The 14,197-nt window shown below is 30.8% G+C and overlaps 1 protein-coding gene across 2 annotated transcripts in view; it reads left to right on the plus strand.

The window, feature by feature from the left end:
* zfh2 (Zn finger homeodomain 2) overlaps positions 1–14,197 on the plus strand; it is an 84,163-nt gene that overhangs the window by 24,676 nt on the left and 45,290 nt on the right. The window lies entirely within an intron of this gene.

Below are 14,197 nucleotides of genomic sequence, written 5' to 3' on the forward strand. Positions count from 1 at the left end.
GAATCATACAACATCCATGTGTTTATAATTATAACAAAAATGTTGATTTTTATGTATTAAAAATGTTATTATCAAAAATAAAACAACAGTTCATTGTTGTCAAGATAACACACATGTCAAATGTTTTTGATTTTAACTATAATTATTTTTCGATTAATTAGATTGCAAAGTCCAAATTTGATGATATATATAGGTATTATTTTTTTGTGGTAAAAAATTGGTCGTTAGCAGCCTTTGTGAGCCGCTTATAATTATCGGCCGCAGTTAATTCGCAGTTTCTAAAACCTAACCGCATCCGGATGTGGAAAATGACGGAATACGACCCATTAGCCGGCGGTCATCGTAATTAACGAAGAAATTTTTGTATAGAATAAGACGCCATTATTGTTATAAATAATAATAATAATTCTCGAGGACGCGTAAAATGACTCACGAGAAGAATCTCATTCATGAGCTTCTGGCAATGAATGAATCATTATTCGCCATTTTCACCTGCCTTTGTATCAATCATCGCAAATTTTGTGATTAAATCAATTATACTAAAAAGTTTTCTAAATGTATATTGAAAAATCATTTTTATATAAATATGTATTTATATATTTTAAGTCATTGATGGAGTCGAATTAAATAGTCGTTAGATTCGCGCATTAAGAACGATGCTATTTACTTTTTTAATTTATATGAAATAAGCGATAGAATTCACTTATCGAAGAGCGCCTGAGTGAATAATTCATTGCGCAAATTTGCATATTTCCTAAATTGCTAGTCACGTATGGAAAAAATTGCAAATTAAATACGACGGCAGGACCGAATTAACACTAGTCGTTTTATATGAAAAAAAACTAATCGTTCTATATGCAAATCGTGTGTGTGTCAAAGTACACAATTCGTCACACTTTTTTATGCATATTATAAAAATGGGTATATTTGAGGATTGCAAAACTATGTTATTTTTCATTTGATCACGATGCGTGAAATGAACTCGAATTATAATTATCGTAGAATACGGAACATCCTGTACATGCACGAAATGATTTTTATATATGGTCATAATTACCGAAAAAATGATAATGGTGTCACCGGCGTATAAGCACTTAACAACACAAATAAAAAAGTGTTTGCCGTACAGTTACACAGGTAGTAATAATTGCCGTCCACTATAGAGCTCACCAAAACGCGGTTACAACTATAATAAATTACATTATAATTATTTGTACACATATGAAATAAAAATGATCTTATCTCGCTGCTCTTACACGGTTATAAAGTATGATAATTATCAATGAAAAACACATCGTATAAGATTTTATTGCAATTATGGAACACATTCTATTGCATCGCGTGTTTATTAACATTGGTTTTTATAGCTCGCATTTGCATAGATTAATATTTAAAACTCTCGCCTGAATTATGACGAAGCTCAGCAACGCGAGAAAAGGAGCTCCTCGTCTCGGAGATGAGTAAAAAAATTACGTAAGCAGCATCCCATTGTGAAAGACACGACTTTACCTGGACTGTGTCAACAGAACAGGTTTCATGGCTACTTCATATCTGTATGCGTGTATTTTTTGGCAATTTTAGTAATATTCTTTACTTACTTTATATACACATATCTAAGTTTTAATACATTTCCAGACTACTATTAACATGTTTTAAATCAAATACGAGCGACAAACAAGTGTTAATAACTATTTCATCAGCAAATATTTGTCGCTGTTCATTGATTATTTACAATTTTTCTAGTCGTTAATTTTTTCTTTTTCAATATCAAACCTCTTAAAGACCCATTGATCTTTCCTTCAAAACATCAACCCGCGTGCCACGCTGTCGAACAACTGGCCAGGCATGGGTCGTTTGCGCACTGTGAGACCACTACCGGTTTTACACGCTCATCTCTCGGCCGAAACACATTACGCCTGTCTATTATGTTCATAACTTCGGCTTTAACCAGCTTAGAAGACCAGCAAAACTTGACCAAGGAGATACTCGCCTCAATTTTTTTACAACGCTAAAAAAGCATGACTCACATACCTGATGATTCATCTATAGATCGATCTCGCGATCCAATATTTTTCGGGAAGCCTATTAAAATACGTCGACTGTATTGACTATACAGTAGCCGAAACGCCTATTAAGATTTACTCTTAAGCAGCTATAAAAAATAAGTTATTATAAGACACTCCTGATCGTGTCTTATATTATATTATATTAGATCTATGTACTGTATTACATTTTATATGTCGGCGTTTGCGAAATTGATAATTGCGTTAGTGTGTCATTAAATCCGTGGCGTATAATGATATTAATGACAATAATAAGCGTGGTATAGCGCTTTTAGAAAAAAAATGTGTTCTATTCCGTTACGTTTATTGTAGCAACAACAAAAACTGACCGAAATAATTGTGTACAAGAGTCACGATTTTTCGGGTTTTATAACGCGCCATAACGTAATAACAATAATAACTATTAAATTTATATTAAAAATTATATCAACGTGGGGGAAATGAAAATGGAAATATTACGTGCAAATTACTGAAAATCTATATGTGTGATCTTGATAATATTTTTTCTTTGTGTGCGCATATATTATTAATATTAATAATGTATGAAAATTGACGATGACCTCGCGGTGATGAATGTCGGTTTTTTTCCTTCGTCGGTTAGTTTGACATTGTTTGCTTTTTTCATATTGTTATCGGCAATTATTTTTAATCGCGTTTGTTGAGGAATGATTCACACGGAAGATTTTCCGAAAGGGACTTAATTGTTTCTTAAAATCGCAGCTTTGTACAAGTGAAAAATAGGTTTTTAATTACGCGGCCTCGTGACGCATTTTTTGACAGTAAAAAATAATTAAAACCATTAAAAAACAGTTTCTAATAATAATAATTCCAGTCGTTCAATGTGCGACTTTTTATTGTATCCCAATCAGCAATTTATATATTTTTTATTATATAATTGTATATATTTTAGTGCCACAAATTAGATATTGTGATTTTATAAACTGTTTCGAAATTGTAGTAGCCTACTTTTAAATACATCAATATCAATTATTAATAAATTATTAAATAAATTAATTTAATCTACGTCTGTATATTAAAATAATTCTAGTGGTATTCTTATAAATAATAATTATTTAGGATATGTAATATATTCAAGAGAAATACATAAACATTATTTATCTCAAATTTAAAACCTAAATATTTTGATTTATAAAAAAAATTATAAAATCATTAAAACTGATTTAATTTAATATTAAAAAATTTAACTATATGTTTTTTTATATGTAATGAATTATAATCTTTAGATGAAAGAATATATGGAAAATAAGTTTATATCATAAAATCAATGCATAATAAGAATATTTATTACCACATTAAGGTTTCATTTATACAAAAAACAGCACATAAAAAAATATAATTTATGATTATAATAATATTTATATGTACTTTCAATATAATTTTAAAGACGCAATGCATGGTCTTTCGTTTGTGAAAAGAACGATAGAACACAAATTAAAGTATATATCAGCTACTTATTATTCCTTTATAACTTACAACTGACTTACATTTAATGTTATTGATATGTAATTAATGTTATGCTTTATAACCTGCAGTAAAAAAGTTTTAAATTCAAAATGAGGTACACTCTAAACTAAATTTGTTATTTTCCTAACTATGTATTAATTAATAAGTTAGTAGTGGCGAAAAATAAAAGGTTATCATTTTACTCTAAAAAAATGCTAAGCTCTTAGGTTTATATATTACAACGGGACTACTGTATGTTTTATTATCAAAAAAATTCTTTATCAAGCATTTTAAACTTGAATCTAAATATATTTACGCTTTAATTCGCCAGCAGTCTGTTAACTACATTCACTTAGAATGTTGTACATTTGATTAATGCCAACCGGCGACATCTTCCATTCAAAATATTTCCGTTTTACAAAGTACACGCCATTAGACACGTACAAACAATGCGAGACGAGCAATTAAAAGGACATCATCCGACCTGAGAGCGTGGCAGAGCGAAGCACTCGAGCGTGATGTTTGACTATTTAATTACCCGGTCATTAATAATTAAAAACCGGTGACGGATCCGACTAACCGCCGCGGCCATTGTGTGACGACGCGACAAGAAAAGCTTTTTGTTCGTGGGCGCAAAGCCGAATCCAAAGGGCTTTCTTCCAAACATTTTTTTCGAATTGAACTTTATTCACCTCCATTTTCCCGGGAGGAAATCAATTCTGAGGTCAAATTTGACTTAGCCTTTCTCACGTTTGACTTGATGAATCTTCATCTTACGGTTTGCAAGTTTGGATCGTTCAATTTTCACGCTTGAACTGACACTCTGACGACTTTCGGCCCTGGAACGCAATAATTAACAAATACCTTTGCAGCGTACCGTGCAATAGCGCTCTTTGCATTTTTGTAACATGCTTTATTTCGTTATCAAATAGTATGATATTATTTAACGTACACATGTCAACGATAAGTGGATGAAGCCGCGATAATCGCAATAAAGATTTCGCGATTATAAAAACACTCGAAAGTATCAATCTATGTTGTTAATGGAGCGTGTGAATTGACTACACATACTATATTCACGATTTTGATAAAATAATAGCACGTGGCTCATATAAAAGTAGCCTCAGACGCTTATTCATATAGTATATTATATCAATAAAATAAGGCGTAGAAGACAATCGAACACCACAACCTAAATTATAACCGAGAAAACTTATTTTTGTAATACAGTGTTCTTTTAATTATTTGATTGCAAATTATCCGTGATTTAATTTTTTTAATAATTTTTACTGATAAAAAAATAGATCATTTAATAATATGCAATAAAAAAATAATTTAATATTGAAGTAAGAAGCAATGAAAAATCACTTATCGATTCCCTATCCTTATTACTTTAGGTAAAATAATTGTGTAGCTATGTTTTGTAGATAGATACTATTTACTTACTTTTACTATTATCTTATTTTCTAATGCCACTATTAAAGGCAATTAAATTATATATACATATTATTTTTTACATCCATAATATTTTAACATCTACTAATCGCAGAGGCGTTATGGAAAAAATGGTACATACCATTACATGATTCGTCCACGTTCATGTCAATCAAAGGTCATTAGCTGCTCAGATTCAATTTAAAAAATATGTATTATAAAACTAACAATCTTAATTCCAGCATTATTAACAACGGTTTGCCGATTACAATTCGGCAATCTTGTCAGGGAAAAAAACAACATAGAGCAATTTCACCGACAAAGCGCTTATTCGAAATTATTATTCAAATAAAAGCCGACGTGAATGGACGTTTAATGAGATCGTGAAAATTGTTATACAAACTTCGAAAGCTCAAGTTAATAGATTTTTCAAACAGAACATACGACGTTAAGAGTTTCGTGTACTCTAATTAAGATTGAGACTCGTGTCCGGCGTATTAACGCGGCGTGTTTCTGTAGGTTTACTTTGTATATGTATTTTTTCTTAGGAATTGTTATCATATAGTATACATACATATATTACATACTAACCCACGCAATGTTGCAAGTAAACGTCTTAATCAAAGTCATTAGTGTTATGGTTATCCGACACCCTATAAATTCATCCGTGAAATACGATAATTGAGACTTGTATATGTATGATTTTTTTATATTCCGAGTTGCTTCAACTTCTCGGTGTTGGTTATAAGAGGGCTTCACAGGCAGTTTGTCGTTCAAATTATACCGACGAGTCACGACAAATCGTTTAGTTTAAAACGTCCACGAAGTGTTACGTGCATAGTTAACATTTCCAAAGTTAATTAATGGATATACTTTATTTGGCATCGGGACGTGCCTTTTCAACGACCCAAAAAAAACTGATGTATAATACAAAATTAATGATCGTCGGTTTATATACACAATTAAAAATCGACGAACACATTGTATATCTAAAAGATACACACACACCTGGAGATGTCTCTGTTCTCGGTTATTCTTGTCGCACATTCCACAGATGCATTTTATCACTTGTGGAATGCACCTTTGGTCCCTATTGTGTGTTGAAAGTTGCACTGAGTTGTGTAGAAGAACGAGTTCGAAGATTTTATTAATTTATATACATACATATGGGTGTCAAGCATATATTAATAATATAAATAATTCTCGTATATTTAAATATTGTCGTGAAATTATTATACATGCTTTTGAAGTGCATATATTCGATTATGTGAGGTCTGTGGTTCGAATCCCCCCATATAGCCTCAGGTCGTATTATGTGAAACAATGACCATTGTGAAAATGCGCATAGTGTTTTGTTCTTATCACAAAGCTCTCAATAAATTATACATTTATGGTTATAAATAATTAAAATTAATTATTGCTCTGCCACAAATATGTTAATAAATTATTACAATATATGAACGTAATAATTAATTATAATACAACGAAAGGTGTCTCGTTAATTTACTGCTTCTGATTGGTAGCTCGACTTAATGGGATTTAATGTCAAAGTTGATCGATCGGCCCCGCTTAATCCCGATTCGTCACTTTACTACAAGATTTTCCAGTCAAGTCCGGCAGATAAATATCTAATCTTACATAGGCATACATTTAAAATTCAAGTATAGTGTCCAATCAGATCGGATTAACCTCATAGTGTTGCCCTTCGTGCGCTAACCCGCAAACAATCGGCGTACAATGACAGCTTAATTGTGGTCACAGGGGATGATCGCTCTCACGGTCATCTAAGGGTGTGGGAATCTAAGGGACAAGGGTAGATTAGTTGCTAGGGCGTTGTTAAAAGCAACAGACAACTTTTCACACCAGAAAACTTCCGCAAACAAACAAAACGCTTGACCAAACGAACTTCTCCCCTACGATCTTTCACTCGGATGCAAGTAACATTGTTCAACGTTTATTATTTCTATTACGATTCAAATAAAACTAGACCCTTATTATCGAACAAAGATGCTTTGCATTTTTATTGCTGATCATCCATACATCTCATTATGTACTCCTTATTGTTTCACCGTGCATTATTACTGCGGTTATAACATCAAATCAAGATCGAGTGCATCGATGCATAATGATGGACTCAGAATGAAAATATCCAAATTGCTTATATATTATAGCTTTAAATATCGATAAACAGTGGCAATTATCGCGTACTACTAAAATTAATTTACGACGGGTTATAAATAAATAATAACAATATAATAAATACATATAGAGACTGCACACACATCTAGAATTCCGCTCGCTTGTTATAGCCGCAATAAAAACTAATATAACGATTTGTCGAGTTATTTAGTGATCGAGTATAATAATAACTTTTAATTGTGTTATTATTTTTTACAACTTGATTAAATTGATTTTCGTCGTTTAAACAGTGAAAAAATCTATGTACACTTTTATTACTAAGCGTGTTTAATACATTTCGAAATAATTAGTTTTTTCAATTTATATACTTTTTTGCTAATTTTTATATACTATTTAATCATAATTACATTACAATTTTAATATGTTCAGCGGTAATTTTTTTATACAATCTAATGGATTATAAAATATTAAATAATAAAAACTATATTTATTATGTATATCTATTATTTTATGTAGTATATACTCTTCTATTAAATTGTATATTATTGCTTTAACAGCAAAAAATACAAAAAATCTATGGTAATATATTTTATATATACTCTCATGTGACTTTGTATTATCGATATAAAAAAATCACATTATAATAAAAATGTTGATTTAATTTTCTATTTTAAAATATTTATTAATGAAAATTAATGAAAAAAACTACAATTAAAACATATGTGCATTCTTGTGAATTAACCGTTTCTTTTTTTATTTATTTTCAGGTAAATATCAACCACAATTGCTCAGACTATACCATGAATGTGAATTCAACACAAGCCATCAATCTAAGTATAACATTATTGATATATTTTTTTTGTTTATTCATTAATGTATTCTAAAATACATTGTGTAAATTGAGACTAAATATGTATAGCTACTGTGATTTTTAAATTATGGTAAAAAATATTTTCGTTGATTTTTCAATAGAAATTGCATCTAATTACGATTGCCTTGAACGTTTTCAATTAACAAAATTATTAAGTTGCGGGCTACTTTTAAATGAGCCATCGTAGTATTTTATTAAATATATATAGCTAATCTTTTGTAATGTACGATTCTTATAGAATTTAAATAGCAGTATGGTTCTTTTGATATCGACACAGATTTGAATGTACGGTCCTTGGCCCAACTTTTGGTCACCCTAATATCGGCAAAAGACCCTTCGAGACGGGCTCTTGTGTCGCAGAACCGGTATTGGCACAACGCACACCGGCCATTGTGCGACAACGTTTCAATTCGCTTTTAATTGAAATCGGTTCGGACGAACCCGCCTACCGGTTCCACCTCCACGCTCGGATCGGTATAATTTTCTAATTACACCAACGAATCGAATCATTGTTGTTTTTTCTTTCCATTTTCCGTATTTTGAATTTCAATCGGCGAACGAATGGACCGTCGTAGTAGTCGGCCATCTTGCGCAACGATAAATTATAATGGCCGCCGCTATTAGAATTTATAGTATGTTCGCAATTAAAACTTATAATCTAACCATACACACACCCGGTTCCTGCTAGCCGCTGTGGCTAATTACAAAATATATACACAACGATATGAAACTATAGGTTTAGTATTACGCAAATCAAGTGTCCTTATTCCATACGATCGACTTGACATGGCCATTAATTTTAATCTAACCAGGTAGTGTTGATGCAAATGTCCAACTTCGGCTTTTGAGGAAAGCTCAGATACACGTGAATTCGTGTTTGATTAATTAAACTTATATTTAGCACTTATTACAAATAAGCTAAGCGCTTAAATATTAAAAAAATATCTATTGCCTATTCAAAAGAAGCACAAAACTTTTATGAAAGTTTTGATGCAAATTTTTAAATTCAGATTTTAATGAAAGCTCCGAAAAAGTTATATTTAACGCATATTGCAAAGAACTAAAAAATATGTATTACCTATTCAAATAAATCACAAAGAAAAAAATCCGAAAGCTTGTTTTATATAGTAATGAAAAAAAAATTTGGGGAATAGCTTGTAAACAATATATTGTAAAATAAATTAAAAGGAAAATTAGGATATAATTTAACAATACTGTAAATCGTCTTGCAACTCTCTAATTTAACTACATCTTCAATAAATAAATGATTTTGTAGAACCATCTACTTTATAGCTCATGAGCTATGTAGCAAAAAATACTAAACAGATTTTTTAATGACATAATTGTTATAAAATTAAAAATCAGTCAACACAAAGCTCATTTTAAGCTTTATCTGATTTTATATTACATACTAGAAATGTGGTTTTGGTATCATAGTATTAGAGTGTCAATTAAAAATTCATGCTAGTCTTTGCTACGATTATTATTATTTTAATTGAATTTAAAATATACAATACATTAATTGATAAATATATACATCGAGTCATTCAACTCGTCTGATACAAGATTATATAAAATTAACGTTAAACGCAAAATTCGCCGTGAAATTTCTTAATTTTTAATAGCATGCATCTCTGCAATTTTGATCTCAAAAAAGCGACGCTTAACAGGTGATGTTGCGCATCCTTCCCATCAAAATTACATAATAATCTCGCCTGCGGTGATATATTTAGCCTTAAACAACCGATCAAATATTCTGAAAGCGTCAACGCATCACACCAAAGCACATTATATACTATGTACATTTATATATATATATATAAAAAAAAGCTTCCTGACAAATACCCCGACGCCTTATAAGAGTAACAGTATCATTGTCTCGGGCCGCCTATAAGGCGTCCCTGTCAACGCACATTTCTAATTACTCATCTGAATTGCAAACGAACGTAATTAATTGCTTATTATTGCACTATAGAGCCGCTTTACTGGTTTTCTTCAGTGCCCATTTTTGGGTCTCTAGAAAGGTGTATTATGCGATCGCTGAGCCGCCGAGTCTTTATGACTTGATTTAGATCGGCTCAATTGATTCTAATGAATATATTTGTTTCGCCTGGCCTTAATTGTCGCGGACCTCGGACGTTTGAATGGCGACATTAATTTATATTTATATTTAAATTGGAAAAAAATATCGCCATTGACCTTAGCAGTGATTTGTTTGTTTGATTTTTAACTATTTTTTATCCGCTGACCACATGTTGAGAAACGCGTGTCGTTCGCGTTGCGTGATGATAATTCATTCATCTCATAAAGCCGTCATGCAGCACGGACAAAACGTATCATTCTCAAGAATGGAGCGATCGTATCAAATTTGCGATTATCCAATCAAAATGGTACGTAATAGTCTATAAAATGGCGATGCGAGTTATGACCATCGCGACAGGCGTTCTCAAACTGAGATGGATTGCGCAACGGCGCCTTTTTCGGCTACTTAACAAAATATCTGGCGATTGTGTAATACCTATATTTTTAGCGAAAACACACGTATTTCAAAAAAAGCAATTTACTAATTATAAATTAATTTAACAAACATAAGTTTGATATTAAAAAGCAATGACTCACACAATACGCAGAAAAAATAATATCAACGGATCAATATTTTATTAGAATTAAATATAAGCTGCACACCATACCGATTTTTTTAAATTGTCTTTAAATTTATTAAAGCTGTGCATCAAGAAATTTTATATTTTTTTTTGGGAACGGTGTTTTTTAACCGAATACACTAAAAAAAATATTTTTTATTGTGAGCTACCGTGTATTATTAAAACGAAATCAAACCATTTTTTAACAATTAGGAATACTAAAAAACGCGTTGATTCAAATAAATATATATGTATTAAAAAATACAAAAACTTCTAGCTTGCCAAAAATGTTTCCATTATTTTTTAAATTTATTTTAAAACAAAGTAAGAAGTTTGTAATCTGTACAATAAATATAAAGATATATGGATATAAGTATATCATCAACAAAAGTTATACTTGGTGCGTTTTCTACCTGATTTTATTCACGCGAATCCAACTGATCTCATTGATCATGCTTTTTTGAATCTTATATTTTATTTAACGATATTTATAGATGAGAGTTTAGTGTATTTTTACATATGTATGCATAGCTCACAACAAATTAACAGTTTTATAAATATTTGTATATATAAGAAACAATTAATAAAATAGCTCCATAGCTTCAAAAGGGTCAATATAGATATATACATTAGTAAATATAATAAAGTGTGAAATAAAAAAATTAATAAATATCGTGTAATAAAGTCAGTGATTAAAACCTGGAAGACCTGGATTTGAATCCCACACAGACTTTTTTATCTTGTCTGGGAAATTAAAATTATTGATTATTATGTAAGTATAATTTCGATCGATCGTCATTGTCCTAAAATTTCTTAATCCCATGGATGATGGACAATTAAAAATATAATCAATCCAGATTGAGCATAGTGACATATATTAATTGTAATAATAATTTATAGTTAATAAATTAGATGTCACTGATTTACAGACTTTAATTTAAATCTGGTTTCTCACTATTTACTTATTAAATAAAAAATCTGTTCAACAAGAACAAGTGTATTTATTTAAGCTTAGGTATAAATGATTTTTAGGGGCTACTTTTAAATGCGCCATTCGTAGTTTTTTAAATAAAAATATTTTTTATAGTCAAATATATAGAGATGTTTATGTTTATAAGCTGTAAATTAATTGTTGCATCATGTCTGTTGTCTTATTATTTACTTGTTAGTGTTATTTACAATAAGTAAAAAAATATATATTCGCTTTGGGGTTTTCAAAATTATGTCTTAATCAACTAAAGATCGATCGTGACAAAGTCAATGTAAGACAAACATTACACTATATTTATTAAATATAATTATTAAATTACCTTTTTATTAAATCGTAACACGGTAAAAATGTTGTAGTATTGTATATATAAGACAAAAAAATAGTATACTACCTTTGTTTTTAAGTTTCTTCGTTTTAAATTTGAATATATCTATACCTACTGTATAATAGCATATACATATATGTATTGAATGCATTATGCATCGTGTATGTTTGTGTGTGAATAAGTTACCATCTGCCCTTGCGTCGATTGTCTGCAATTTGCGCTAGTCGATGCGTTCAATAATGACGTTTTGTCGGAATTCGAGTAAATCACCGAGACAGCAAGTGGGCTCTCGATGGCTAATAATAAGACGTATCGGGCCCAATCGGGGCCCAATCATGGTCCCGGTCCCATTCCCGGCCATCGGGGCATTAGCGATAGTGCATTATCAAAATCGAATTAATGCGCCGGTCGTCGTTTTTCAACGCCCCGGGCGCGGTCCGCTCTAACAATCGGCTGATCCGCGTCTGCATAAGCCGAGAAACGGCTTCCCAAATGTTCGATCTGAGATTGAACTTCAATTTATTTAATAATATTGTAAGCATACAAATGTACATCATACATACATGCATAATAAAAAGAAGCTTCAGACAGCTCTGACTAGTATTTTAATATTAGCGTAACGTTTATGATTCTATTCAAATCTTAATAAAGCTATGATTAATTCGACAGCTTTTTATTATAATTTCATACATGAAAAATGGACCTTCAGAAAAAAATATTTGTTCAAATGATTAATAGAAATGTTTATGCGAAGAAAGTAATGATAATCTTAGAGTACAACTGAGCGAATTTAATAGACTTTTATAATTTAATATCGACTTAAACCACTATTTAATTGCACGATAAATTAACTTTCAAATAGAACCATAATTTATATCGTGTTTAGGAGATAATAATTATAATTCCGATTGATCATCACAGGTTATGTTTTCCAAGCTTTCCCTAATCTCATTGATGAATATCGTGATATGTCATGTATTTACACGGACCATCTAAAATATGTCAGCTAGTCCAAGTTCAGTGTTTTTAAACAAAAATAAGTGTTTGACATAGATGGAGTGAAAAAAGTGTTGCTTTAATTTAAGCGACAATCGAATAAAAAAGTGTAAGAAACCCTGATTTGATTTGATATTATAAATTCCCTAATATAAAACTACAAGCAGCTCACACAGTGAAACTTAGGGTGTTTAAAAAGATTTCTAACGGCGTAAATCTAGGGATAAAGTGTATACCAATTAACCAATATTTTATTTTTATTTTTAATTAAATTTATAGGATATATAATTATAAAATAGAAAATATGTAATTGTATTTTTACGCCACTAATGTATTTATAATTTTATCACGTACTTATATGCTTATACCAATAACTATGAGCAACTTCACTTTAATGACTAACGGTAATTGATTTTAATTTAATATAACTATTATTAATTTTTATTAACCTATAGAGCTAAGCATTTTTTTCTTAAAAATACCATCAACTTCGTGACAAATTTGTTCCAAAATGAAAATAAATAAATAAATGAAAATTCTTGCTAACTAGAACAAGTGTATTCATTCAAGCACATGTCTAAATACATTTTAGGGCTACTTTTAAGTGCGTCACACGTGTTTTTTAATTAAAAATTATATTTATATGTGAAGATACTCATGTTGAGAAGCTGTAGCGTAATTGTGGCATAGTTTGAATACCACTTTGTAGTGGGTGCATTGTGAGCGAGTGGCTCGCGGGAACAATTAATCCGTGGTCCCGATCGCATCACGATCAGCCCCGCAGATAGCGGCCTCTAATAATTGCAGGGGTTGTCAAACTTGCACGCACCGCATCCATCAAAAGGTCGATTTTGTAAAATACAAAAAAAGTCTAAAAATTTGCATACTATTATATTAAAGATACAGATTTGTTACAGCTTTCAGATCGATTGCGAATAAGTACGATTTTATACTATGTGCTTACTATAGATATATGTACATGCATACATTTATCCAATGCACGTACAATTTAATCTTCCATTCAACTGCCATCTGCCGTTTCCGACACTGTTTGCCCTGCGCATTTATACAACAGTTTGCAGCGATGCATATCTGTAATTAGCCTAGTTAATGCTTACTTATTCAATTACACTAATGACCCGATCGTTTTGTGAATGTGTATGCGCAATGCATTTGCGTAATTAAACGGCGATGCGTAAAGGTTTGTTAAGATTTTTTAATAACTAACTATGTATCTGACTCTCGTGATTCTGACCAAGCTTGACCTAACTC

Source organism: Plectrocnemia conspersa, unplaced genomic scaffold, assembly GCF_051122295.1.
Source record: "Plectrocnemia conspersa isolate PC_06_02 unplaced genomic scaffold, ASM5112229v1 ptg000010l, whole genome shotgun sequence".
Classification (NCBI taxonomy): Eukaryota; Metazoa; Arthropoda; class Insecta; order Trichoptera; family Polycentropodidae; genus Plectrocnemia; species Plectrocnemia conspersa.